This window comes from Danio rerio, chromosome 12, assembly GCF_049306965.1.
Source record: "Danio rerio strain Tuebingen ecotype United States chromosome 12, GRCz12tu, whole genome shotgun sequence".
Taxonomy (NCBI): Eukaryota; Metazoa; Chordata; class Actinopteri; order Cypriniformes; family Danionidae; genus Danio; species Danio rerio.
In genome coordinates this window covers 39,257,128-39,282,500 of record NC_133187.1, presented here as the reverse complement: position 1 = coordinate 39,282,500, position 25,373 = coordinate 39,257,128, and the positions used below count along the sequence as shown (strand labels likewise).

General features: G+C 35.2%; 1 long non-coding RNA gene across 8 annotated transcripts in view; it reads right to left on the bottom strand.

Annotated features, from left to right (window-relative positions):
• The window catches only part of LOC108191741 (uncharacterized), a 218,731-nt gene that overhangs the window by 72,267 nt on the left and 121,091 nt on the right, over window positions 1-25,373 (bottom strand). For all 8 annotated transcript variants that reach the window (XR_012388139.1, XR_012388138.1, XR_012388133.1 and 5 more), the window contains one exon: window positions 15,045-15,181. This is a non-coding gene — a long non-coding RNA (uncharacterized lncRNA). The remainder of the gene's footprint in view (window positions 1-15,044; window positions 15,182-25,373) is intronic.

The window sequence follows — 25,373 nt, the reverse complement described above, 5'->3', positions numbered from 1 at the left end:
TCATATTTATTCTGATGAGCTTAAAATAACATTTTGAAGATGGCATCTTGATAACCTATAGCCATTGACTTTCTTCGTATTTTATTTCTACCATGGATGTCAATGACTACCACTTTCCATTTTGTGTTCAACAGGAAAACATAAATTAATAAATATCTGGAACTATTTGAAGGTGAATAAATTATGAGTAGAATTTCATTTTGGGCTGCATTATCCCTTTAAGAGCTCCAGACATCTGTTGAGCTGGGATAGTGAGCAGGTTTGATGTAATTCTGACAGATTGTACACACAGGTCTGTCACTGATAAAACCATCTTTGCTCCTCATTCTCATGTTCTTCTGAAGAGCAAACACACACTTCAGAAACAGATGTCAGAGGCTGCAGACTCACGCTTGAGTTTACACTCTGCATATGGGTTTATTGATTTAGAGGAGGAATGTGTTTGCTCTTATAAACAACACACTGGTGCTCTGCTCAAACACACTTCAAACTCTTTGCACAAATCAAAGACTGAAAGTTTGACAGGACGAGATGCATTTAAGATTGTGAAGAACAGAGAGCTGTGACTCTTTGACAACATGCTTATCTAAATGTAAACATATAGAGGGAATATTTGTTTGGTATTCTTCTGAGGCGACAAAATGGACATCAATATTAGGGTTTATCGTTTAAGTATGTTGTTCTCCTAAAATACATTAAGAAAAAAAAGATAATTGCTGAAAAACAGGAAAGGTACCATAAAGAAATACATTTATTTTTGTTAAAATATTAGAAAACAATCTCATTCATATATTTTCCTCTTGATTAAAAAGTCATTCAAACTAATTTTAAACTGGCGGATAGATGGACGGAAGATAGATGATCTTGTTGGGTGGATGGAGATCTCGTTGGTTGGTTGAGTGTATGGATTGAGATGTCATTTGATGGATATATTGATTAATATCGCATTCGATTGATGGATGGATGGATGACCTTGTTGCTTGGTTGGATGGATGAATAGATGGATGAACTAAGATCTCATTAGATTATTGGATATATGGACAGATCTCATTTGATGGATTGATTAAGGGTGTGTTCGATTGATGGTTGGATGAAGATTTTGTTGCTTGGATAGATGGATGTGTGGATGAGATCTTATTGGTTGGATGGATAGTAGATGGGTGCATGGGTGGTTCATTGGATAGTAGGATGGATGGATTGAGATCTTATTAGATGGATGTATGGATTGAGATCGCATTTGATGGATGGATGGTCAAATTGATGGATGAATGGATTGATTAAGGTTGCGTTTGATCGATAGATGGATGGAGATATTGTTGGTTGGTTGGCTAGATAGATAGTTGTGTGGATTGAGATCTCATTGGTTGGATGGATTGATTTAGATCTTGTTGGTTGGATGGGTGGATGGAGATCTCATTGGTTGGTTGGACAGATTGAGATCTCATTGGATAAATGGATGGATGAATGGATGGATGGATTGAGGTCTCATTGGATGGATGAATGAATTGATTAAGATTGTATTTGATTGATGGATGGATTAATAGATTGATTGAGAGATGGATTCATTCACACAATCACGTAATGCATTTTGTGAGGCTATACCAGTGTTGTTAAAAAATCATGTAGCTAAAAAAGATGTAGCTAAAATAATTATACTTAAAAATGAAATTGTTATTTTTTAAAGTTATTATGAAGGCTTAGTTTTTTGGTTTTTTCCAAAATAACACCATCTAACACGTCTGTTCTCTTATTCAGTGATTCTCTTATCCAGTAGTCAAGAAAAGCACTGCACCAAGTAAATATGCAGGTCTCTCCTTTCTTATCAAATGTGTGATATCCTCCCTTTCTGTCTCAAGTGCACAGTACACACTCTCAGATGTTTGCTACACTACTCAAGACAGGAGCAGTATTGATTCTAGAGCCTAATCCAAATACCCAGCCCTGACCTTTGAAATATTGTAGGAATGCATTGCTTAAGACAAATATGACTTCGTTTGATTGGATGTCGACATAAAAAGGAGATTCCGAGGAGCTAACAACAATCGATGTGATTTACTGCTGAATGGTTTGGCTGAATGATATTATTTGCATTTCAGGATTTATAGAATCTTCACGCAGAGTTATGAGAAGGTCGTAAAACTCAGCTTGGCTTCATTCGCCACCTAACTTTCACATCTGAAGTGTGGCTCTCATGGTTTCCAGCAAAGCAAACATACAGACAAAACATTTGAGTGGGCTTTGCCAGCCCAGGAGAGTCATCCGGGGGCCAGCTGTGCCAACAATTTTACTTGGATCCCACGGTTTTCTTCTCACTGAGTTTTACACACAGACCACCACTTTAGACCATGTCATCAGCCAACAGTACAGTGTAGTTATATTCACGTAACAGTGTGAGTCTCAGTGTGGTCCAAACACAGCTGGACACTGGCGAAATGGTGCAATCTTTCACTTTACACACAGTTTACAATCTTGAAAGTCGCCCAGGTCAATAAAAATGCCATGGGAGTGTGTGTGTGAGAGAGACTTTCAGCTTCAAACATTTAAAGTCAAACTGAGTTTATAGTGACCCTCCACAACTCTGGTTCTTATTCAAAGAGAGCAAAGTTATGACATATTTTTGAGTAAATCATTACAACTGGCTCAAAATAGCCATTTATTTGTAAATGATGTAAAATTATATCATGGTTAGTCTGGTGATGTTCTAAGATCTGGGGATATTCTGTGAGTTACATTGGGACACCAGTAAGTGGTGACTAATATCACACTCAATCACTGAAGCATTTTGTTCAAAACCACTGAACAATTCAAGAACAAAAGCAACTTTATTGAGTCCTTTAATGTGGAAATTCAGAGAAAAACAGTAACTAATTCAAGAATATAAGAAACTAAAACATTTATCACTAAAACCATCCACTGGAGTGAATTTCATTTAACAAATGAGAGCAAAAGAGACTGTTCAGAGAATCAATGAATCGCTCACCCAAGCAACTGAATGAAACAGACTCAGCTGAATTGATCAAAAACACTGATTCATTCAGATACATATTATATTTGTGAATCACTGAATCCTTACTAACTGAACTAATCGATTACTGAGATTCATTCAGGAACAAACAGACAATGAATCATTAAAAAATACTGAAACATTCAAGAGTGAAGTAGATGCGACTTGTTGAATTATTAACTCAACTGAATCATTCAAAAACACTCATACTGTACATTCAGGAACAAAACACACTTATGTCCTGTGGAATTAATAATTTAAACTGTTTAAAAACAACACACTCATTGTTTTTTCCAAGAACAATTCAGAGTCGTGAGTCATTAAATCAGTAAATCATTCAAAATTAGCATCTAAATGTAAAAGACAAAATTCTGATTTGTTCAGAAATTAAATAGAACTTTTTAAGGCTTAGTTAAATTAATGATTACTCAGTGTGAATAGGAAAAAAAACTGAATCTGGTGAATTTTTTAAATATTAACTTTAATAAATGGTTAAAAATTCAAGAATATTAAGTCAGGAATTAGGAATAAAACAGTCAAGCAATTTATTGAATCATTCACTCAACTATATGCTGTTCAAAATTACTTGCTGGACACATATGGAACTATTTTATGTAGCGATGCACAAAGAGATGAAGTAACCAGCAAAAATGGGTTGCTTTGATGCTACAGATTCTTATTGAATGATTCATAGTCAGTTTTGTTTCTGAATGAATCTCTGTAATTGAGTAATTCGGTTGATAAAGATTCAATGGTTTAAAAGTCTGATTTATTCCAGAATGAATCAATGTTTTTAAACAATTCAGCTTAGTGAATGATTCAACAGCTCACAAGTTAGTTTTATTCAGTTGCTTGAGGGTCCAATAATTTTTACCTAATCAATTTCTTTTGCTCGGCAACATGGTGGCTCAATGGTTAGACATGTCATCTCACAGCAAGAAGGTCTCTGGTTCGAGTCCCAGAATGCCAATTGGCATTTATGTGTAAAGTTTGCTTGTTCCCCCTGTGTTGACGTGGGTTTCCTCTGGGTGCTCTGGTTTCCCCCGCAGTACAAAGACATGCGCTATAGGTGAATTGAATAAACTAAATTGGCCATATAGTGTATGTGTGAATGTGTGTTTATGGATGTTTCCCAGTACTGGGTTGCAGCTGGAAGGGCATCTGCTGTGTAAAACATATGCTGGATAAGTTGGCAGTTCATTCTGCTGTGGTATAAAGCTGAAGGAAAATTTATGAGTGAATTTATTTTGCTCTCATTTGTTGCTGCTTTCTGTAATAGCAGTGGATACCCTGTTTATTTTAGCACCGTGTTCTGTTTACATCGATGATTGCACTGAAAACTACTTGGTCACATAAATAAAGCAAGAATAACAAAACAAAAACCTTTAAAATTCTCTATCAATTAATAATGTAGCAAATGCCATTTGGAGCAGAAAATATTCATGACCTTAAAGACAAGGAGGGCGTTTCTATTCTCAATTATCACTCCTCTGACATATCTATCCTCCCTTCTCTCTATTCCAGAAAGCAACCGAGAGCCCACTCATTCTGAAACAGCTTCAGCCATTGTGTCTTTCACATTACCGAGCTCTGGAAATCTCTTAACATTACATAATCAGACTTACTGACAGAGGAGAGCTTCTTTTGCTCTTCTTCTTTACATCTATCCCAGGACCACATGCCTCAAGCTCAAACTTTAGCTGCTTTTTTTCTCCCCCTCAGCAAAACATATGATTCAGTGGACACAGAAATAACTGGCCTTAGCCCTCTCCTCTTAACCCTGTCCTCAGAGAATGTACTCTGGAATCTTCACTACAGTCTTGACATATTCAGGCTTTATTTTTAACCTTCGACAGGACAGCCAACTCTTTTCTCATTAGAGTCCTCTCTTTAGATCGTCACATCTTTGTGTAAAGATGCATGGCTACACAGGGATTATGGTATTCGGTTTCATATTAATCATTTATCATTGTGGATTTGCAAAGAAAATATTTAGCACTTTTATTGGTACAAGCATGCATTCAGACTATGAAACCACAACTAGGGTATTTTTAGACTATTTTAATTTGGAAAATGAATACTGATCATTGTTTTTGGAGATGTACTAGAATAGTGTCATGGAATTAGTTTAGGTACTTGTACCTTGTACATGAATATGATAATTAATCTGCACCACAGTGTATCTAAAACACTTGAAGATGTTTAAACATGGAGATATAGGGCCCTATCATACACTCGGCGCCAGGCCCGTGCAGAGACCGTCCGAAGGGCATGTGCAGGATAAATTTTTTGAAGAGCGGGGGGTGGGGGGTGGGGGTGTTGCGCGCGTACTGAAGAGCGGTGTTGTCGCGCGCGTTCTGATCAGCTGTGTTGTCGCACGCATACTCAAGAGCGGTGTTGTCGCGCCCGTACTCAAGACCGGTGTTGTCGCGCGCCTACTGAAGAGCGGGACCGAGGGTGTGCCGCGTCGCGGGGGCACTTTTGATAATTTTGGAAGGGCACTTTCTATCCAAGACTAAAAAGGGCATGTGCATTGCACAGGTTGAGCCCTATGTGTGCACGTGCCTGCTCGGCGCAATAAGTGTTTTGCGCGATTTGTTGCTATTTTCAGACCAGTGTGACTGTTATTTCAACGTCTTGCACCACATTGTTTGAATAGCAAATCCATTTGCACCACTTGGTGGACTCATTGCTGTGCTGGTCTAAAAAGGAGGTGTGTTAAAGCGAATTGTTGGTGCGCAGGGCCGGCCCGTGGCATAGGCAGTATAGGCAAATGCTAAGGGCGCTGTACATCCAGGGGGCGCCAGAAATGAGCGGGGTTAAGTTGGTTTTGTTTTCAAAATTCCTGACACACATTCAGTGATAGATGGCAATAACTCAAAAACCTCTTACCCTAAAAAGATCTAAAGTGTGTTTCCTACAGAAAGACCAAGCTGGTTATGTTTCACAGCTGGTTTTTTTTCCTTTTTTTTCGCTCGATATTACGAGCACTGCTCCGTTGAGCCGGGAGAGCTGAGCTCGCGCGGAGTGGCGCTCTCCGTAAGGGACCGTCGAAAAAGTGCTTTTTTTTTTCGTTTTTTTTTTTTTTTTTGCTCTATCCTGCTTGTTTTATTTTAAACACAACTAATTTTCTCTTAAATGAGCACAATAGTTACTAAAGTAGTCGAATGCTTCATTCATTCATTCATTTTAGATCTGTGCATTCTTACATTAACACCTCTGTTATCAAACAAAACACAATGAGAGATTCATTTGCTTTTATCAGTATGCAAATACAATTAAAAGTTAAATATATATTTACATATAGATATAATATATATATATATATATATATATATATATATATATATATATATATATATATATATATATATAGAGAGAGAGAGAGAGAGAGAGAGAGAGAGAGAGAGAGAGAGAGAGAATAGATATTATAGCTTTATTTAATTTCTGTATAGTCCATTGATTTTAATAGGTTTAAACCTTTTATTTTAATGTCAATATTTTCTATTGTTTGCTATGTTTTCTATTATTTGAAGCTATTTGTTGTCCCATATTTTAACATCCAACGTTGATAGATATGACATAACATTGCTAATCATTAAATAGCTATAGTGCTATCTGTTAGTTTTACGTCAGCTAATGTTATGGAAGGGCTTAGATGTTTTGGAAAATAGCAATAGTAATGTAGCAACCCCCATCATTCCTTCCTCAAGCAAATGTGTAAATATTAGATCTATTCAGCAATAATGTTAATTGCATTGGCATATTTATCTGACATTTTCCCAGCTTGTAGTAGTCGATCAAAAAGCTGTTTAGTTTCTTATGACTATACACTAGCAGTGGAATTTACTGCGATGTGACGGGGCGCCACCTGAAATCTTGCCTTGGGCGCCAAATTGGTTAGGGCCGGGCCTGTTGGTGCGTTACTATTTTGAGGAACTGGAATAGACAGCGCCATTGACCAACTCAAAACTGGTTTAAGGTCAAGCGCAGAGCGCGTTAGTTATTCACCCATGTGGGTCCAAATGCTTACATACTTCTTAATACACACAGGATGTACAGCAACACACAAATATGTTTACATGTGAAAAAAATAAAGGATTAAAATGTTACAAAAATTATTATTTTCCATTAAAGTATGAAAACTACTGACTCCATGCCTTCTTCATCTCAGGGGGCTTTTTTCAGTTTATTTATGACAATTTGCATTTGTATAATGTTATTATTAGCAGTAGTATTTGTATATACATATTTATATTTGTTTTGATAAAAGCAAGTTCATATTTGTTCTCCTTTCAGGTTTTTGAAGATGTATGCATCACCATACGGGCCATAAAAATAGGACATAAGTCTTCAGTGGAGTGAGTCTACCACTGTTTCCTCATTCCACGAAAGTAAAGGAGTAAAGAGTAAAAGTAAAGTAAAGAGAAAGTAAAGAGGCTGAATGGGGGAGGCTTTTTCTTTATCTTCGTGCTGCAGATGGTCTGTTTAACTGTTTTCTCATTAGTGAATCTTTCAGTTTTTCCACTTGCAAAGTAAATGGAATGGGAGATGAGTCTCTGATTGTTTTAATGCACGTTATGCTCAAAACACACCCATAACTCATTAAGAGAATAAGCACAACCTTGTTAGACCATGCGCCAAGGCACAAACCGTATTTTTCCATAGTTAAAATAGCAAAAGTAGATTCAGACACGTCCTTAATGCTTTTGCACAATGCACTTTAGACTTAAAATAGAGCCCATAGTCACCGTGTAAAGTGACGTCACATGAACAACAACAAAAAAAGAAAAAATGGAAAATGACTAATAATGTTCAACTCTACCAACCCCAAAACTAGGGTAAACACAAATATATACAATATATAAAACCTATGCTGGATAAGTTGGTGGTTCAATTCACTGTGGCGACCCCTGATGAATAAAGGAACTAAGCCAAAGGAAAACTAATGAATGAATGAACATAATTTAATGTGCTATAATGTATTGCTTGTCAATCATCACTTGTATCTTTGTAAAGTGGGAAGAATACTATAAAAAGCACTAAATAAATAAAGATATACAGTATAAATAAAATAAAATAATACTTTTAATCAGAATAGATGTAATAAATTGGTCCAAAAAATGACAGTAAATGACATTTAAAATATGTAATAAATCATTCATTTTCTTTTTGGCTTAGTCCCTTTACTTATCCGGGGTTGCCACAGCGGAATGAACCGCCAACTTATCCAGCACATGTTTTACGCAAAGGATGCCCTTCCAGCTGCAACCCATCTCTGGGAAAATGTTTAATAATATCTTATTTGTAAATTGTCTGATTAAAGAGTCACAAAACATATCCTGAGACACTAAAGCCTGGAGTATTAATACTGAAAATTCGGTCACACTTTATTTTAATGGTCCGTTTGTTGAATTTAAGTTGCATTGCATCTACATGCCAACTAATTCTCATTAGATTATAAGAAGACTGATATGTTAAGGTTAGTTTAAGTTGACATGTACTTGCACAGTTTCTTATAGTCAGTTAAATGTCTGTTTAGCAGCAGTATCAACAGATATTAAGCAGATATTAAGCAGACAGTCTAGTGTTACCAAAAATTCAGCTTAAAATCTTACATTCTATAATACATTAAAATGAAAAACTGCTATTTTTTATTGTCAATTATATTTAATCAATTATATACATAAAAAAATCATAAAATAATCTTAGATAAGAAATTGTACAATTTCTATAAATACATTTACAAGCTCTTCTAAATTGTCATATCTATATATTAAACTTGAAATCATAGTAACACTCGCGCCAGCCTATATTACATAATACAATACATTTCATGCACATCTAATAATAATGAGCTCAGGGCTGACTGAGTGCAGGGCTGAACTAAAGGATGTGTTCTGTAAGAGGAAATAGTTCTCATTCTACAACAATTCAGCTGTACAGATACAATGAAAGAAGGAGAGAGAAAGTGAAGGACGAAGTTGTCCTTGAAACCACTAAATGATTAGTTGCTGCCTGGCATTCATAACACAAAACAGGAAATCTGAAGTGGACAAGATACGCTGAGCCAACTGTTCTGTTCAGCAGCAGTTAAAACCACAACACAACGGCTAGTAGGGGAATCCTCACCATTCATGACTGATTGTGTGACCTCAAACGTCTTCATTTATGATGTGAGGGTTGCACAAGATTATCAGCCCTCTAACGTTCACACATAGGTCCAAGAACTAATAACTAACATTGCATATATGGTAGGAAAAAAAATGTTTCAAAACATTTCACAAACAATTATAAAAAATAAAAAACAAAAACAGCAAGGAGAATATTAAACAAATTTATCCTTATATCACACTGAAATGTTCTCCTATAGGTACAGGATTAGGTTTTCTTACAGAGGTATAGGTTTTCGTATTTTGTGATTCACAAGTGTTTTCTGTTTACAGTTGTGAATTGCATTGTGGGACCTTGATCTCTGCTCTGTCGAATTTTGATTTACAGTTTAACAAAGTGACTTTTATTGATATTTTAGTTGTTTGAAATAATATAATGTTTAGGAAGTGATATAAATACTCTGGCAGTTTATTACAGTTTCTGTACTGTACTTTTTCCAAACTTGTCTTGCTTGAAAGTTGTAAACTGAGAAAGAAAATGCAAAGATAGCGTTCTTGTAGGACTCCCAGAGTTCATCAAGATTCTTTGGATTCATCTTCAATTTCAACTCCATCTTACCCCAGACATGCACAATAATGTTTATGTCTGGTGACTGGGCTGACCAATCCTGGTGCACCTTGACCTTTTATGCTTTCTTATGTGAACTTTGACGTAGAGGCTGAAATATGAGAAGCACTATTCTGCTGAAAAATTTGCCCTCTCTTGTGGTTTGTAATGTAATGGGCAGCAGAAGTGTCTTAATTCCTCAGGCTGTTGACGTTGTCATCCACTCTGCAGATCTCTCACACACTCCCATACCGAATGTAAACCCAAACCATGATTTTTCCTTCACCAAACTTGACTGATTTCTGTGAGAATCTTGGGTCCATGTAGGTTCCAGTAGGTCTTCTGCAGTATTTGTGATGATTGGGATGTAGTTCAACGGATGATTCATCAGAAAAATCTACCTTCTGACCCTTTTCCAAATGGTCAAGTCAAGTTGTTATTTGTTGCTCTTACAACTGGAATCGACGACAAGACTTTTGTCAGGTAGTGTATAAGTAGCGGAGGCCAGCTAATGAAATGCTGTGTATGTTAAACCTCAATCTTCTGACTTCTAAAGGTTCTCTAGCGACAGATGCTACAGGCCATGGTCTTTAGCCTCCTTGTTAGAGTAACCGACTCCCATGTGGAAGGTTGCCGGTTCCATCCCTGCTCGGAGCGGGTTGGGTGGTGTATGACCTGCGGGGTTACATTGGTGCCGTGACTAAAAATAGTGAGATAAAAGTGAGGTTTAGGGGGATGAGTGTAACAGAGGTCAGCTAGTAAAATGCTGTGCACGTAAACCTCACTCCTCTGACCACTAAAGGTGCTCTAGCAACAGACGCTACAGGCCATGATCTTTAGCCTTCTTGTTAGAGCAACCGACTCCCATACAAAGAATTGCTAGTTCGATCCCAGCTCGGAGTGGGTTGGGTGGTGTAGGACTGACGGGGTTACATATATATATATATATATATATATATATATAAATATATATATATATATATATATATATATATATATATATATATATATATATATATATATATATATATATATATATATATATATATGTTCACATACTAAGCATTGCAGTATTACCTCTTTTGAGTGTCTAAACAGATTGGTTCAAAGATCTGGTGTCCCTAAGCCCTGCCATATTGATAGCATACTCTGATTGGTCAATGTCCCATCAGTCTATTGTGATTGGTCTACCACCAAACATCCATTACCATATCTGAATTTCAGCTATCACTCAATTGTAAACATAGTCATACAAACAGTAATGATGCCATTCACCATACCAATTCCAACCCAAGTCCTTATTTAAATATTAAATATCAATAAAAAGTGACCTTAAAGGGAACCTATGATGAAAATCAACTTTTGTAAGCTGTTTGGACAGAACTATGTGTAGGTATAGTGTGTCCAAAGTCATATTGGAGTAATAGAAACACACGTTTTTTAAAATTTCCTGATGTTAAAATAGGATCCAAATTCCTGCAATTTTGAGGCCCATCGCAACGAAACTAGGAGTGAGGTTTCCCCACCAACCGAATTGATTGACAGCCGCATATTAATGTCTCCACAGTAAGGCATATAATCATATCCACAAGATAGGATGTGCGCAAAGCTACTGGGATTAAAAGATCTGTTCAGCTCTATGATCAGCTGCACCTCAGGAGTAAGTTTTACAAGTTTAAAACATTTTTAAAACAGTGCATATCTGTAATAAAGTCAGTAAAATCGCTACATATTTCATCACCACAGCCGTATAAATAGTGTCAGTACAATTCTAAAAGATCTTGATGGCTCTGACAGTCATGTGGAAACGATGGGCGGTGAGAAGTAGCTCACTTGCATTAAAGGCACAGGCAAAAAAACAACAACACGCCTGATCAAACTAATTGAGTCCTTCGGGCATGTTTGAAACCTACAGGTAAGTGTGTTGAAGCAGGGTTGGAACTAAACTGTGCAGGGCTGTGGCCCTCCAGGAACTGAGTTTGACACCCGTGTCCTATTTCCCGGATTCAGAAAGGTATAATGAATAATAATCTGACAGTTATTTTGAGCTGAAACTAAAAGATGTCATGGAGACATAAAAGACATTTCCTAAATCTTGAAAAAAAGGTAACATACATGCTCTTTAACTACCAGGTACTTGTATAAAAAAAGTACATTTATTGTGTTCATATTGTATTGCACAACCTGTGTGGGAGCATTGAGGTTGAATGCAGGTAAGGTTAGAGCAGGTGTGGGCAAACTTGATCCTGGAGGGCCAGTGTCCTGCATATTTTAGCTCCAACCCTATTCAAACAGACCTCATTATAGAGTTCAAGTGATCTTGAAGACACTGATTAGTTTGTTCAGGTGTGTTTGACTAGTGTTGGAACAAAACTCTGCAGGGACACCGGCCCTCAAGGATCAAGTTTGCTTATCCCTGGGTTAGAGGCAGGTTTGGTGGTGTGGGTAGGTTCAGGTTGGATTAAGACTTAAGGAATGGATCAAAAGTGTAATTATAAATGTAATTATAGATGTATTACATGCAGATAAATGTAACAATATAAATAAAAATATTTGTGTGTATAATAACTGCATTGTTACTATTTTTTGCATTGTTATTATTCGTTTAATATTTACTAGAACACTATTAAGCTGCTTTGACACAATCTACATTGTAAAGGCGCTATAGAAATGAAGATTAATTTAATTAAACCAAATGATGAATAAAAACTTTGGGGAAAAACTGTCTGAGGGCTCCATTTGAATGATCAGTTAAATGACCATCATATCGACAGCCAGTTGAAAACGAAGGGAAGCTTAAATTGTGGCTGCAGTCTTTCTCATGCTCTCTGTCTCCCGCTGAATCATGCTGTGGGATGATTCAGGCGTCCAGTCTCTGCTTTATACCATCCGCTGATGTTTATTTATGGCTTCATCTCCAGGGAAACCACAGGAAGCGTGACACACAACATCAGAATGGGAACTAAGTGAGATCAAGAGGACGAAACGGCAAATAGACGAATAAAATGTCTATATGCTTGTGTCAGGAGTGTGTATAATATTGTACGCTGTCTCCGTGCTGCACGTGTCTGTCAGCTTTAGTGCTTATAATGAAAACATGATGACAGGTCTGAATGAGTATAATAGCAGGCAAACATCTGTGCAGTCCTTGAAAAGACCTTTATTTACTCTCATCCCTCGAGTCATAAAAGGACTTGACTGTTTTTATTCCCACAGACAGTCTGTAATGTTACTGCCTCTACTGTATGCACACTTTTTTAAAGAAGAACCGTTAACATCCAAAGAAACTTTCACATTCCACAAAAGGTTCTTTTAAGGCGAAATGGTTCTTAAGATTAAATTTGTTTTCACGCTATAAGAAATAAGTGTAAACCTGGACCACAAAACCAGTCTTATTCTCACTGCCAGGCCAGGTTCTCCACACTCCCAATCACATGATCCATCCCTTTCAAAGTCACCCCAATCAGCACGATCTCCATCACCTGAATTCTTATTACTCCCGCACCTGTATGTCATCCCCTGCACCCCCTATCCGCTGGTTGTTGCTAGAGCGGATACGTTTGCGGCCGGAAGTTAACAAGAATTATTTATATTTTTAATCAAATTTCTCATTTGTTTTATTTTATTAACATAAACCCCCACCCAATTCCTAAAACCAACCGTCACAGTAATGTAAGAACAGTTGTTGTACCGAGTATTAGTTATGTTATCTATTAAATAACCCAATAAAATGAACTTTTGAATGCCTACCCCCACCCCAACCCTAAACCCAACCCTCACAGTACTGTAAAAATATTAATTATTGTTATACAGTGTTATAAAAAAAATGCTGCTTTATTAATATGCATATCGCACTTCCGGCCGGCCGCATATCCAATCTAGACTTTACCCTATCTCCGCTTGATAAGTGATGACGTGTTTGTGACGTATGTAATACTGTTTCTGGGTCCAAGCCGCCATTCACTTGAGTGGAGAAATCATTCGTTTATGATCACTTTTATTCCTATCACACATTAAAGTTAATTTTACATAAAGTCATAGTGTACACAACAATCTCTGGGCTTGCTGCATAACAAATACCAAAATTTTAACAATTTATAAAACAATGAATCACTCTCTGGCTATCGGATATTAGGCATGGACATATATATTGCGATCGTGATTTTCGAAAGCCTTCAATCGCTTTGTAAATGTTTATTATTACCATTTCATGAATCTCCCCATTCAGTTGAATAGAGCGCTTAGACCCGGAAGCCGCTCTGCGTGATGTCACACTTAACAAGCGGATAAAACCCTGCACTCAGCTTCACTCAGGCTGCGTCCTAAACCACCTACTACTCATTAGATAATGCATTTGAATTTAAACGTACTACTCGGCCGTTAGAAAAGTACGTTCTATACAGTATGAACGTGAAAAGTATAGCTGCGTCCCAAATCGCATACTTATGCACTATTCTATGCCATTTTGTAGTATAAATAGTGTAAGTAGTGTGTTCACACTGAAAACTCTAAAAACATTAAGTGCACTTTAATTACCCAGATGATGCACTCATTTAGCCTCTAAAATGAAGTGTGTAATGATGGACACTTCACGCACTCAACGACCGCAGGTTTGCTTACTAGCGGAAGGGGCGGAGCTATCGGATGCACATGTTGGATAACTTTATTTATATTGGATGGTGAAAGCAAAATTATCCTACGAGAGTGATTATAGCGCCTCCCGATGGTGAATGGGGCAATACTCGGGGCAGGTATTATTTGATAATTTGGTTGTTTATTTCACTGATTTGGCAACCGTCAAACGTCATCAGGGAAACGGTTTGAATTTCCGCTTAGTAAAAAAACAATAGTGTGCCATTTGGGACAACACTACATACATATACTATCCTGTTGAGTGTGTAAGTGCATAAGTACATAGTGCATGAGTGCATAGTGCATAGTGTGCCATTTGGGACGCAGCTTATGAATGGAATTTGGACGTACTACATCCGCCATTTTGTCACGTGATCTACCAGCGTCAATTGCGCCGCTTTACTCCCATTCATGAATTCGCTCGCGGGGCATCATGGGATAGCACAGCGTGCATGGGATGCGCACTCCAGAATCTCGCCGGAAGTAGTAAGTCATCTGGGTTCTTATCACATACTGATTTTAGAATTCTATGAATTCGAACATACTACTCGGCTCACATTCTGATTTTAGGGTACTATATAGTATGGAAGTATGCAGTTTCAGACGCAGCCTCAGTGTCTGGCCTCGTCTCATCGAGTAGGACGAACTCTCACGGTCAGCGATTCCAAAAGCTATCTGTTATACTTACCTTGTCTGCTCCAGTGTACCTACAGTGTCTGCTTCTCTCCTCTTAAAGTGGTTGCCTCCTGGTTGAGTGTTTCTTGATCTCCTCTGTGATCTACATCATCAGTAACCATCTCATTCCATCCTGGTCCACTGCTCATCCTAAATTCAAGAAAAGACTTTACCTGTTTGCCATATTACCTGCTATCATCTTTCTGCAATGAACTGTACTCACAGTTCTGGTCTTAGTCCCCCTTGTGTGACACTTGTTACGCACAGGAATATTTTTGGCAATAATTAAACTGTCAAAATAGTCAAACTTTTTATACCATCATAATATTAACCTGTTAGCCAATAAGCTACAAACACAAATTAGGTGTTGTTGGAAAGAAGACACTTTGGGCATTACTGTGGTATAAGAGGAAGTTCCATGCTCAAAAAATAAAATAAAATTATACATTATGAAGTCAAGAGAAAAAAATACTGTGTTCAATATTTGTTTTTCCATATACAAACACAGGAAAACATTATTGTAATGTCCCAGAAATAATATGCCTTGAAAGCCAAAAGTGATGTTTACATTTCAAACTAGATTAAGATGGCATGCATGCAAAATGAGATTTCTGCAAAAAATCATGTTTAAAGAAGATATTAAGCAAATTTCCTACAGTAAATATATCATAAATATGTCAATATGTTTATTGCTAAGAACTTGATTTGTCCAACTTCCAAGGTGATTTTCTTAATATTTAGATCTTTTCCCCATCAGATTACAGATTTCTAATTGTTGTATCTCGGGCAAATATAATCGTATCCCAACAAACTATACAATGCTAAGCACAGTTATTAAGCTTTTAGATTAAAATCAACCCAGGCTCATTCTGAAAACTTACCACTATATACATTACTTGAGAGCCAAAAATGATCCAGAAGCTTTTTTTTTTTTTTTTTTTTTTTTTTTTTTGCAGTTTTTGTTTTTTAAAAATCCACCAGAGGGCACTGTACACTATTTCAAATCTTGAATTTCTCTCAGGTATGCCACACCAGAGGTCGACTGACTTACTGAATGACTGACTGACTGACCAATCAACTGACCCACCCTCCTCCTTCCCTAAACCCAACCAATAGTGTTTTCAAAAGCACCGGTTGACCCGCCCTCCCACTGCCCTAAACCCAACCGACAGCTTTAAAAAGCAATCCAGAAAAAGTAAAGCCCTCGCCTTATCTTTATCACGTTTTCAGATTTTACCACATTCTCACTCTGTTATTTATGTGTTTATTTTATTTTTTGGCTTTTGTTTTTATCTTACTTACTTTCTGAAACCTTTCTTTACCAGATTTAAACCCAGTTGTTGTGGTCATCTCCTCTCTGTGTCTCAAGTCCGCTGACGTACATGGCGAGCTAACTAAACAAAATGGTAACAGCAGAAAAAAATGTCCATATGGAGGTAAAAAGTCAGCTGGTAAGTGTGAAAAGGAACTGCATCATACCGCCCGGTAGCGTTCATTTTAAAGACGAAAAGCAGCCATATGTACTTCTGGCTACATGATTCACAATCTCCAGAAATGTATATAGAGCTACGTTTTCAGAATGAGCCATGTTGACATAAATAAAATAAAACAATTAAAATAAAATAAAAACTGTGACTGGTTTTGTTGTCCAAAGATACAAATGGTTCATTTGAAAAAATTATAAAAAATGAAAATAAAAGAAAAAAAAATTGAGATTTTATTAAGAGTCTATAACCTTGCACCATGCTCATGCTTGGCATGTTTTGCTCACTGTAGTATATTTGGACTTTAATTTCTATCTTTTATCACTTTGTTGAACCAAGATTTTAACTAATTAATTGAATTATTTATTTGCAGTTTTGTTCATATTTGCTCTGTGGTAGATCCACTACAGTTTAACTTCCACCACCAAACTCAATGTAAATTTGGTAACCCTGATGAGTCTCCTCCTATTTTATTGCAATACCAATTTCATCAACAAACTAATTCAATCCACCAACACATCACAATAGACAAACTTTCTGAGGTAACCCTGTCATTAAAATGTTTTTGTTTTTCCCTGTGGGTGAAAGATAAGACGTAGGTGGATTACTTATGAAATGTGCTTTTTTTTGATAAAGCCTATAATGAGTGTTTGTCTCAAGTCTCCATGGTGCACTGACAAGAAAAAAATATTCTTTGGAAACAACGGGTCTGCCAGATATGGGAATGTGTTTCATGCTTATATGAAAGTGTAAAGCATTAGTCATATAATTAAAATGTTAAAGGGACAGTACACTCAAAACTGAAACTCTTTATTTACTCATGCTTCACTTGTACTTGACTTTCTTCTGTTGAAGATAAAGAAAGCTGAAAACCTGTAACCATTTACTTTTTTTGAACTATGGATATCAGTGGTTACCAGTTTATAACATTCTTCAAACTATATTCTTTTGTGTTCCAACAGAAAAAAGAAAATTATTGAAGGATAAAACCACTTATGGGAATAGTAACATTTACAATTTCGGTAGAACTTTCCCTTTAATATCATCTAAACATATAGTCATGCAGTATGAATTTATGAAAATAAAATGTTTAACGGAATAGTTCACCCAAAAATGACAATTCTGCCATGATTTACATACCCTCTTTTGATCTTAATCTATCCTGTATAAATTTCTTTGTTTGGCTAAACACAGAAAGATATTTAGAATAATACGTGTAACCAAACCGATCTTGCCACCCATTTACACCCATAGTATTTGTTTTTCCAGCTAAATAGAGGGAGGCAAGGTCAATTTTTTTTACGGATTTTTCCAAATATCTTCATTTGTGTTTAACAGAACATTTTCATTATTGAATGAATTATCCCTTTAAAAGTGAAAATTAATATTATAATTTTCAACATTACACTCAAAAAAGAAAAAGATTTTTGCTGCTTGTTGACAATACTTATTTAAAATGAGCTGAATTAACACAATCCTTGAATTTTTCGGGACAACTTGATTGTTTTATGTTGAATCCACTTAAATTTGTAAAAACAATTAATTTAACTTAATCGATTTGTGTTGGGACAATACTATTTATAGTCCACAAGTGATAAGTGACATCATCATATACAGTTGATGTCCCCCTTTTGTTTATTTAATTTTTTAAAACATATTTTCCAAATGATGTTTAACAGAGCAATAAAATTTTCACAGTTATGTCTGATAATATTTTTTCTTCTGGAGAAAGTCTTATTTGTTATTTCGGCCAGAATAAAAGCAGCTTTTAATTTTTTAAACACCATTTTAAGAACAATCTTATTAGTCCCTTTAAGCTTTTTTTTTTTGATAGTCTACAGAACAAACCATCATTATACAATAACTTGCTTAAATATCCTAATCTGCCTAGTTAACCTAATTAACCTAGTTAAACCTTTAAATGTCACTTTAAAGCTGCAGTCACACTGTTTACACTTTTCCTCCCATAAACTTCTATTCATACTGTACGCACGTGAATGCGTCAGACCGGAAACGCAGGGTCATGCGTCAAATTTTGCAGGTTGCTACGGTGCAAAGTTCAAGCTTGGTGAACTCTGACCTGCAAAATCGCATCACTTGACTGCGTGAGATCAATCGAGGATCAAAACATGACCTCTCTAAACAGAAATTTAAAACATGGAGCAATTGCTTGCTTTTTTTAAATGCCTAATAATCTAGTTTAATCCCGCCCCTTTTCGCTGCGCCGCACGACAGAATATCGCACACACAAACTCTAATGTGACCGCAGCTTCAGCTGTATAGAAGTGTCTTGAAAAATATCAAGTCAAATATTATTTACTATAACTATGGATAATCAAAGATAAAATAAATCAGTTATTAGAAATGAATTGTTAAAAACTACTATGTGTAGAAATGTGTTGAAAAATGTTGGTGCCAGTGGTGTAGTGGTTACTGTGTCGAAACATGCTCTAAGGTGCTCACGGCGACCTGAGATTGATTCCACCTTTGCGGTCCAGTACAGATCTTTCCCCTCTCTCTGCTCCCCATGCTTTCCTGTCAATACTCTCTACTGTCCTATCGACTGAAGGTGAAAACCCCTAAAAAAATTATATTTAAAAAAAAAAAAAAGAATTGTGTTGAAAAAATCGTCTCTCTGTTAAACAGAAACTGGGGAAAAAATAAACAGGGGGTCTAATAATTCAGAAGGCTAATAATTCTGACTTCAACTGTATATTACCCATACTTATGTATTCACCTACACAAACATTTAGTATATAGCGAAAATACTACTAATATTATTAATAAATAAAAATACATTTAAATAGTTTTATAAAAATCACATCCAATCCATATTTAATTACCTCTGGAAGTAAATAAAAGTGGATGGATCCAATTTACATCTATATTTAGTGTACACTTGTGTTCATGTTAATGAAAATTAATCTTAACACCAGGCTCATGATTGGGGTCAGATGGAATCTGCGGACATTTCTTGCTATTTCTGCACAGAATTGTGTTAAAAATCTGTGGATGATGCAGAATTATTTTAGGAGTATTATAACTAAAACCTTAATATATAAAATAAAAAGTAATACCTTTTTAACTTTTATTTATTGTTTACAATGCAAATCCAATTAGATCCACTTTATTTGGAAAACAAAGCAAGTATTTTATACAATATCTCCACCAAAACACAGAAAATATTACTTTACAAACTGTATTGTACATAAATCACATGAATATTTTCATATTAGTCAATAATATTAGTGTGAATAATTTAAAAACTGAATACATAAAAATGTACACACATTTACACAAGTAAATAAACAGAATCAATGATAGGTAGGTAAGTATTTATACCCGGCTAATGGGCTGATGGGCTCAAAATCTGCTCAGAATCCGTGTGGGCCTACTCATGATGCTTCTGGGCCCTTGCTATAGGCTAGTGAACTGGAGTAAAATCACTTTAACACATGACCTGTCTACCTTTTCTTTTGTCTTTCTTTAGACAAAACCTTAATATTATAATATTAAAAACCTTAATATTATAATATTAACATACTTAATGTGTATTATTTCATATATTAAGGTTTCCAACCCAAGCTATTCAAAGGCATGACAAGTATCTGTAAACTGTAATGAAGGATCATGCCCATCAGCAGAAAAATAAAAGTCCTTAAGTTTGTATATTATGTGTACATGGAGAAAAGCAAGCAGTTTTATCACAAACACATGCTGTCTCTGCTCTCCATGTCTTATGGGATTTTGTGCCAAGGACTCAAAACCACTTTACAAACCCAAACACATCTGATAGGAGGATAAATCTCTTTAAATGTGGGCACACACACAAACACTTAACCCACATAGTGACCCCAAAACACACACCCCTGCACTTAAGTCTGGCCTTGTCTCATAGTGACTCACAAATATAAATCACGCACTCCTAATGGCTGTAGAGTGTAACATTAGAACATGGTCAGGTGGTTGGTGTATGTGTACAGTATGTGTGTGTGTGTGTGTGTTTCTTTCAGCTCTTTGAGACATGGATTCCATATTTCCACAAGACTTTTACAAACATTGACATTTATGAGACTGCATACTACTGAGATCCATTAGCAGTTCCTATTTCTTTAGAGTAGACATATGTCATACTTCTGGTATATTCATTCATTTATTTTCCTTCGGCTTATGAAACTCCAACTATGTTGTAGGCAGCGGATGTCCTTCCAGCCGCAACCCAGTACTGGGAAACACCCATACAATCTCATTCACAGACACACACTACGGCCAATTTAGTTTATTCAATGCACCTATAGTGCTTTAGACTGTGAGGGCAACCCGGAGCACCTGATGGAAACTCACGCCAACACGGGGAGAACATGCAAACACCACACAGAAATGCCAACTGGCCCAGCTGGGACTTGAATCAGTTCGCATTTCAGTGCGAATTCAGCATTTCTAGTGACTGGAGCTTTGGATTTAGGGGGAAATGTCAGTGATGGTTGAAAGCCAAAATAACTCAAATGGATGCAGCTTTGTTTACTTAATGGAAATGCATAATCAAAGTGTGTGTCTGCTTTAATATTGCAGACTTGAAAGTCTGGCAGACAGAGAATTAAGGCCATTAAATGAAATAAGTGGCCTGTCAGGCTGATGGTATTTGATCAAAATGCTTCTTTTTGTCTCTCAATTAATCAATTTGCCAGTTTCTATGCTTTTAGTTTTGTATGGATAGACACCAGACTGCAATGAAACACAAAAGTAATTAAATATTCAAATAATAATCAATATGTACTGCAATTTAATTATTAATACTTGAGTTTTGCCTATAAAATCAAATGTGTGTGCCATTTCAAAATAGCAGCTAACATGCGTAAAAATAAAGTAAAATAAATTACTTAAATAATAATCATTATGTAATGTAATTAAATACTTGAGAAGTTAATAATACTTGAGCCTATAAAATTTAATGTCAATTTTAAAATAGCAGATATCATACAAAATAAGAAAAAATATTGTTCAAAATAAAATAAAATAAAATAAAATAAATAATAAAACAATATAAAATAGGTTCATTCTACTGCGGCGACCCCTGATAAATCATGGACTAGGCTATAAAATAAAATAAAATAAAATAAAATAAAATAAAATAAAATAAAATAAAATAAAATAAAATAAAATAAAATAAAATAAAATAGGTTCATTCTGTGGCAAACACTGTTAAATCATAGAATAGGCCACAAAATAAAATAAAAAAATAAATAAAAATAAATAAATAAAGAGGTTCATTCTGCTGTGGCGACCTCTGATAAATAAAAAATAAATAAATAAAAAATAAAATAATAATAATAATAATAATAAAATAAAAAAATAAAATAAAATAAATTAATTTATAAAATAAAATAAAATGAAATGAAATAAATAATAAAATAAAAAATAGGTTAATTTTGCTGTGGCTACCTCTGATAAATCATGGACTAGGCAATAAAATAAAATAAAATAAAATAAAATAAAACAAAAATAAGATATATAAAATAAATAAAATGTAAAATAAATAAATAAATAAAATAGAATAAAATAAAATAAAATAAAACAAAAAATAAATTAAATTAAATATAAAATAAATAAATAAATCCAAAAAATAAATAAATACTATTTGAATTGAAGTATTTTCAATAAAATAAATGCAAAATTATTTGTAAAATAAATAATAATAGAAATCAGGTAATTGCAAACTTAACGTCCAATATTACTGCTGTATTACAAGCAATTCACACACACACGGACGCACGCACGCACGCACAGACGCACGCACGCACACAAAAAATCCATATTTTTATAGCTGCAAAGTCAAGTAACCCATGATGGCACTCATAAATGTCCAGTAAAGTTTTTAAAAAGCAGTTAAATATCTCAGCTGTCCTCTCCGATTGAGCAAAGCAAAGTCAAATGTAATGGAGGACACAAGGCCCCATTTACACTCATGTCAAGCTTGCATTCCCCATGTTATCTCTAGTTTGTGTAACTGGAACGCCAGAACATTCCATAGTACCAGAGGGATTATTGCTCCTTGCTTGAGTCAATGGCTGATAAGCAAGAACAACAAGCCACTGTCACGCTGCTGTGTGGACTCTCACAGATATGCAACAACGCAGCGTGTTGAATCAGTCCAGTTCATATCTTCATATTCCATAGCCTGAACTTATTGAACAATCAACCTCTGCCCATCGAATTCATACATTTGATTTCATCTATTTACATTTCTTATGTATCTGTACTGTATATATGGAAAGATAAAAGAGTAAAAGAGGCTTAAAGTGTGTTCACACTTGGCAGCTTTGGTTTGAATGAACAAGATACAGTAGGTCTATTTTTGAATGGGTTCTGGTGGTTTGGCTCAAATATGAAACAACATGTACTAAACATATTAAAACAACCAAAAACTGAAATTGAAAATGTAAAATAGAAAGAAACTGAAGAGTATATGGTTATTTGCATCATGCAGTTGCATTGTCATCTGTTACAAGTCAATAGGAATGCATTTCATATGTTCCTTAATAAACTCCTGTACAGTTTGTTTTTAATTTTAATTTATTTTATTGTATTTTATCATTTATTTTTTAATAATTTTATTTATTTATTTTAATTTAATTTAAATTAATATAAATTTTCTTTTAATTTTAATTTTCTTTTTTCTTTATTTTTCATTTAATTATTATTATTATCATTATTATTATCATATTTTACTTATTTTGTTAATTTATTTAATTTCATTTTTAATTAATATTTTTATTTTATTTATTTATTTTTTTTTCTTTAATTTACTGTATATGGCCAATCCAAACAATACATAGTGTCAAACAACTATAAAATGTCAGTAAAAGTGACAGATAAACTTTTCAACATCAGAAACAAGGTACCAGAAAGCAAATGTACACAAAACCCTCCTAAGCTAATGTTTTTAGTTTAGTTTAGTTCATTTGTTTAGAGGATCAATGCACATTAATAAATATTACAGTAAAATGTGCCAGAATAAGCCAAGAATGGCTATTTTTCATCTGTTCACCCCTTACAAAATGTAAAAAGTCACACCTAAAATAGAAGCACAGCATAATAACTCAAAGATAGAATCCTCTATCATAGATAAAATACAATAAAAAAGTAAAAAACAAAAACAGACTGATGGCAGCAGAAGAGGACAAAAAAGCCAAAGACAAACAGTAAAATAAGTGTCAAGAATACAGTACTAATGCTGACAATGCTGCTTTGTCAATAACCAATTTTTAACAATTTATGAAAAAAACGAAAAGTGCATGATCTTCTAACTGTTGGTGGGATGGAGCCCATTCCCTAGCAGCTTTCACTGAAAATACCGACTGACTTTACTTTTCTTGAGAGGAATAATACAGTCCCCTCTTTCACCACCTCTAGTAGCTCGGTAAGCAGTCGTTATAATATTCACAAACTGATTTGGTGGTGATGTCGGGTTATGTAGGGTCTTAAACATTAAACGAATATGTACATATTTAATAAAATTTTCCCAACTAAACAGGTTGTATTTCTTTAATCTTGAACAATGATGATACTAAACTTATTTCTTATCAAGGGTTTTTATAGATTGTATAATAATTCAAGTGGCTTCAAAGTATAGTAATGCTAGCTTGGGACCAAGTGGTTAAATAATAAGTGATGTTACATCTATAGTACTCTCAAAAGTATACTTTTTTACATTAAAAGGGAGTCAGTTTGGTTCCAAGAGGTATTTATATTACTTACAAGTATACTACTAGTTCATATATCTTAATAAATGAAGTGTCCCTAAAAAATACTTCTGCATTACTTAAGTACACTTACTAAAATTAACTTCAGGTATACTTCTTGTTGCAAGAAAACACTAAATGGTTACAGCATGTAAACTCTAGTTAAATATTATGCAAACCACGCAGTGGCATCATTCTAATGCAATCAACAACACAAAGAGCCTCAGACAACACACTTGACCCCTGATTAGACTGAAGTCATCAGCCATGCAGTGATTTTAAACCTTCAACATTTTAATTTTAAATGTATCCATGCAAACTTCCAAAGTCAATACCGAAGCCAAAAGTTCTGTCATTTTTATATGTGAAAATTATTTGACAGATTTGAAACACTGTTTAGCACTCTCTTGTTATAAGCTTATTATCTGCACACTATGAACTACCTCTGATATCAGGAGGAGCACTCAACACTCTCAGTCTTTCTCAGCCCTCCTCCTTTTTTTTATTGACTTCCTATTTGCCGACTGATGAGATGGAGAAAGGAAGGGAGGGGAATCTCTTGTAGAGGAATTCAACACATTCCTGGAGGCCTCCCAAAGGCCAGATCATCACACACACACACACATGCATACTCACACACAGGGTATCAGGGAGAACTGAGAGTGACCATTTCACCAGTTTGTTTCACTCGCTCTCATAGCAACCACCAAAGAAAAGGAACACAGCGTAACTTCCCAGTGAGCCACTTAAAAGCACGACAACTCTCAGTTTGTTTATTTGAACATCTGAAAAGAGTGTATACAGTAGTGAGAGGGGATACATATTCCTTTATGAGAGTCTGCTACAAACAATCCAGAGTTCAAAGTCAAAGTGCTGTAATTATGTTATGATCATGTGTTTGGAGTTTAACCATAACTGTGAAGAGGGTTAAAGATATTATTCCGCTTTCAAGTGATACAGTCACGATGGAAAGTCTGATTTGTCTTATGTATAATAGTTATGTGTGTGAGAATTTTTTTTGTTTGTTTGTTTTTGCATTGCATAAAAATAACAGAAAGATTCTGTACTTTCAGACGTGCTTACAATAATTTTCAGACAACACAAAAGCAGTGTTAT